Source organism: Gossypium arboreum, chromosome 3 (genome assembly GCF_025698485.1).
Source record: "Gossypium arboreum isolate Shixiya-1 chromosome 3, ASM2569848v2, whole genome shotgun sequence".
Taxonomy (NCBI): domain Eukaryota; kingdom Viridiplantae; phylum Streptophyta; class Magnoliopsida; order Malvales; family Malvaceae; genus Gossypium; species Gossypium arboreum.
In genome coordinates this window covers 31,732,520-31,738,519 of record NC_069072.1, presented here as the reverse complement: position 1 = coordinate 31,738,519, position 6,000 = coordinate 31,732,520, and positions in this window count along the sequence as shown.

Genomic DNA, 6,000 nt, shown 5'->3' with positions numbered 1-6,000 from the left:
TAGGGTATTGATTGACGTGTCTCGTTTTGATTTTTTTGGAATTAAAGGGTTGGAGATTTTGATCAGCATTCAAGCGGTGTAGAAACACTGTTACTTGATTGAAGGTAAGGTTTTTGAAGGTGTCGGGTTTAGCATCTCAATAAAGTTTCATTTAAGTTTTGTTTCAACACTGATTCTGGGCATCGGAATATCGATTTATAGGTTTTGGAGTGATCGGGGTTGTTTTAGCTTCGAATAAATATTAGGTGTGTACCCGAAAATGCAAAAAATGAGGTTTCATCGAAAGCTGAAAACCATTCTGTCGACGTAACATGACCGTGTTGTAGGCCGTGTAGTAGGCCGTGTGCCATAACACGGGCATATGATTGACGAGGCTAGGCCGTGCGCACCAGACACGACCGTGTGATGGCCAGGTAGGCCATGTGATCCACACGACCAAGGCCAATTTGGGCCGTGTGGGCCACACGGGCTTGTGAGCCCACACGGGTAGTCCACACGGGCGTATAGGATTCTGGGCTAGGCCGTGTGATCCATACAGCCAAAGCCAATTTGGGTCGTGTGGGCCACACGGGCGTGTGGCCCCACACGGGCAGGCCACATGGGCATGTGGGCCCATGTTTTTTAAAAGTTTCTTAAGGTTACACGGGTCACCCAATTCGACTGTGAACCTACGATTGGGTTGGTAAGCATTACTTAGAGCCCTTATTATGTGAATTGTCTGTATGATATCTAAACTGAGCATGTATGCGGATCTGAATGTATAGACTATAATTGCATAATAGCATGACATCTTTTGTATGTTGCATTGCATCAGGGTGGGTCATTGTTATTTGGAGGAAGTATCTGAAAGGCTATCAAGCCTGTTATCTGGCAGCTCTGCTGCAAATATCTGATTATGTGCCGCATTTTGGTACAGCATGGTGTGTAGGGATCGGTGGGTTGATCTAATCCCTACATGGTGTGTAGGGATGGACAGAGATGGTGTGTAGAGGTCGGTGGGTAGGATTCTGATTTTCTGCTATTGCATACTATATCTGAAGGGGCTAAGGCCTAAACTAAATCTATAATGGGCTCAGGCCATCCTGTATTTGACTGTATTCTGATGTGACTCTGTATGCGTGTTTTCTATGGGGATTACACACTGAGTTTGGAAAACTCACCCTTTCTGTTTAATCTGTACAAGTGATCCCCAGACTTGACGGATCAGTGTAGCGAAGGACTCAACGGTGGCCACACCTAAATTTTAGATTTGGCCGTAACGTCCAGGCCGAGTTGGGGGTGTTACATCCATTGATTACTTCGTAAATCCATAACCATTTGACATCCAGTGTACATACTCACACAGTGTTATGCATACTCAGCATGCTCATTCACCATTTTAATACACATCAACAGATTCAAACACTCAAAATAGACACAAACACAAATCATTCAAAATTGTAATATCATCAATCACCCAAAGTCAAAGTACATAAACTCACCTTAAGTCCTTCGTCCTTGCCAACTTAGCTTGTCCAAATGCCAAAGTCTCATTCGTTCTGGAAGCTAAGCATGACAACCATATATATCGGTTAAATCAAATGTATTCAAGCCTAAAACCAAGAATTCAATATTATTCAAAAACTTTCTAGAGATTTCAGAAATCCTTACTCATTTTCTCAATCCACAAATACAAAAAGATAGAAAGGCGTACCAGTTCCTTAGTTCTCTACTCCCTAACCTCAATCCCCACGATCACTGCCCCATGCTATGTTTCTTATATTTTCTCTCCTTCAGAGCAACTAAAGAAGACAATAGAGAAGGAAGGAAAGTAAAATAGAAATTAGGAGCATCCTACCTTTAGAAAAATCCTCTTTTCACGTGTATATATATATAATTCTTTGTACGTACGGTTCAAGGCCCTAAGTAACCATTCATCGGCATTCATTTTGTCTCCCACTAAGGAAACAGTCAGTTCCAACATAACCAAACCAGAATTGGTTCCCGACTAATTACCAGTCAACCACCAAAGTTTCCCAAGTATTCCAGTAGAGCCTATAGGCTTACTATTTATTCAATTTACTCCCATCTTTCCTCTAAATTTGGGACCTTAAAGAATCTTGAATGTGTCAGTTTCCAGAACATTAGGAGGAGAGAAAAAACAAATGGATGAATAAATTACTTGAATTGAATTATTATATAAATCCTCACAAAAAGTGATTTTAATCAAAAGTTCTAAAGATAATCCACTTGATTGCAAGTTAATTGTTACGTCCCGAACCAAGGCATAACAGATGTCACACTCTCATAAGGTAGAATCTCACGAATATGCAAGACTATCACTAAGTAACTGAAATTTGATTTAGGCAAAACTTTTTACATAAACTTTTTTTTGAACAATCACATTATAGGTTTTGTTTATATCTGCTCTTTGTAACACAATGCCTAGAACTACCCATAGTCCCTCCGCAGCCCATAAATAGGAGGATAGTGTGCTTTAGTGCACTTGAGCCCACGTCCTCTTGTATTGGCAACAATGCCTATGCCAATCAAGCTAAGACTCAATCAACACTTTTTAAATAAAAATTATAGTCATAATTCTATGAACAATTATAAATTCCAATTTTGAAAAATAAGCTTCAAGATATATAAAAAGTAAGAAACCTTCAAATATAACTTAAACTTTTAATGATCTGTTAGTATCAAAAACGTAAAATTTTGAAATGTCTGAAAGTTCTAAAGAAATGCAATAATATTTTAAACAACACTCCCCAGATTTCCCCACATTCACAAGCAAAGTCAAAACCTGTAAAAATATTAAAAGATAGAGTAAGTTTAATTACATAGTAAGTAACTAGCATTTCCCTTGGTTGGGTTAAGCAAGCACAAAAGCATTTATGCTAAATATTTAGTAAAAAATCCATAATTTTAAAATTTATGGTTATACCACAATAAATAATTCAAAGCATATCCCGTGTTAAAACTGTGATAAAGACAAATCAATATTCTGAAATACTGATAGATAAAAAAAATAACAACTCCATTTTTTATACCTTAACCTCGATGACAAATGTCAAAAACCATAATTAACCCCAGTGGCAATGGGTCGAAACAAAAACCATAATTAACCCAAATGTCAATTTTTTGGAACAAAAGTATTAAAAGATGGAGTGAGGTTAACTACACAGTAAGTAACAAGCATTTCCCTTAGTTGAGTTAAGTAAGCACAAAAGCATTTAAGCTAAATATTTAGTAAAAAATCCATAATTGTAAAATTTATGATTATACCATAATAAGTAATTCAAAGCATATTCCGTGTCAAAACTGTGATAAAGATAAATCAATAATTTCTTAAATATTGATAGACAAAAAAAATAACGACTCCCTTTTTTTATCTCTTAACCCCGATGACAAATATAAAAAACCATAATTAATCCTAGTGACAATGGGTCAAAACAAAAACCACAATTAACCCCAATGACAATTGGTTAGAACAAAAATATTAAAAGATGGAGTGAGTTTAACTACACAGCAAGTAACTATAATTTCCCTTGGTTGAGTTAAGCAAGCACAAAGCATTTAGGCTAAATATTTAGTAAAAAATTCATAATTGTAAAATTTATGATTATACCACAATAAATAATTCAAACCATATTCTGTGTCAAAACTGTGATAAAGACAAATCAATAATTTCTGAAATACTGATAGATAAAAAAATAACAACACCCATTTTTTATCCCTTAGCCCCAATGACAAATGTCAAAACCACAATTAACCCCAGTGACAATGTAACACCCCTTACCCGTGTCCATCACTGGGACAGGTACAAAGCATTACCAGACATAAACATAACCAATCATACAAAACCGGGCATAAACTTTTATCCAATTTAGAACAATTCATGCTGTAACACCCCACACCCGTGCCCTACATCGGGACAAAATACGAGGCATTACTAAACTTAAACACAAGCATGTCCAACATTTTCAAATCATCAAGTCTTGATCAAATTTAAAAGTTTTTCGAACTTTGACTAAACTCCTTAATATGGGCCTACGAAGCCCCAAACATCCATTGGAAACCATTCGGGACTAACCCGGGTCCTATAGCTAACATTAAAAAATAACTCATGAAACACGGCACACGCCCGTGTGGAAAGAAAACACGCTCATGTGGTCATTATAACAAGGACGTGCTGATGGCCCGTGTGACAAGCCTGTGTGACACGGCCTAAGCTTCTAGGGACAAGCCCGTGTCCCATACCCGTGTGAATTAAATTCTAAATCCAAACCTATAGGGGTTTTCATACGGCCTGACACACGCCCATGTCCATTGCCCGTGTCCCTCACACAACTATGACACGACCGTGTTCTAGCCTATGTCTAAAAACCTTGACATTCTGTTTTTGACGTCAGCTACCCTTAAGGGTCACACGGCCAAGGCAAACAGTAGTGTGCTAGGCCGTGCCCTTCACACGGTTGAGAAACACAGCAATGTGAAATTTACATGCAGGGGACACACGGCCATGTAACACGCCCATGGGTCTGACCGTGTGTCACACACAGCCTAGACACATGTCCGTGTGTCTACCCGTGTGGACAATATAAGGCTATTTACCAAGCCCTATGCCACCCTGAAACAAAATTTAATACCAACCAACATATTAAAGTCTAAGTTAATATGATTTCTTCACCAACACCATAGCTAAGGCCTATATACATTTAATATATTCAACCATGCTAACAATTTTACATTCATGAAAGACTATCTTGCATTCATATAATGACCTTCAGAATTAGCCATTTTCATGGCCTTATACAAAATGAGTCAAATACTAAAACAAGCTAACATGTTTGACCCCAAAACAATGTGATACCAAAATAAAATCAAAAGTTCCTATACATGCCATAGTCAAAATGATAAAACTAGCTATATCAAGTGCTTCAAGGATAGTGTAGCTGGCTTCCCCGACGTAGGCGATGATCTACAAGCTACTTTGGCGGCACTATAAGAAAATGGAAAGCAAAGAGGGTAAGCATGGGAGCTTAGTAAGTACATATCTGTAAATAAGTAAAAAAAAAAAAAACATTCATCAGACAGTGGCTTATCATGCTTAAATGATATTTCATTTTAAGCACACTATCTTACTCTTTACTTCATTTATGCATACTTCCTACATCTAATCACACACTAAGGTCTTGTTTATGGGTTTAGTATACATACATGTAACCATCCGTAAAATATCTCAATTTGTACTTAAGTGTCATATAAGTAGTGAGAGTTACCTCGTACTTTGTAATGCTCGCATTTTGAGTTATTCACAGACCTTTTTGCCATGTCAGTACCCGGACCCCATAACTCTATCATGTAATACTCGCTCATTGAGCTACTCACGGGTCTGCACTCAAGGTCATTACCCGGACCCACATTACGTATAACATTTATCTCATGAACTCAGACATAACTCATGAGTTCAGACCATATAGTTTCTTATGACATGCCTTTTGTATCCTATACTATTTCTGAGGTTCAACTGGATTTCATATTTAACCTGATGTCGTCGTACTTATTTGTCATGTAGATTACTCTTATATTACCATGTTTATGCTTCTATGGTAACAAGTAAGATTATAATACATGATAATGATAAAACGTTTAAGAATAAGCTACAATGACATATTATTTACATATGTACTTACCTCGGCACAAAATTATGGGAACGAGCCTAATCCTTGTAAACTTTGTTCTTCCCTCGATCAAGACCCGAATCACGTTTCTCTTGATCTAAGACGTCAAATTTTAGCTTATTAAATACACAAATAATTCAATTCAACTTGAGACTCATACTTTGGTAAAACAACCGTTTTGCCCTTAAACTTTGCAAAAATTATGATTTTACCCCTAGGCCCGAAAGTCAATTTTTATCGAATATCCTTATTATCCAAGCCTAACTGAATTCTTTTTATAGCTATAGCATCTCAAAATTCTCATTATTTCACACATTTATCACCTATTTCATAG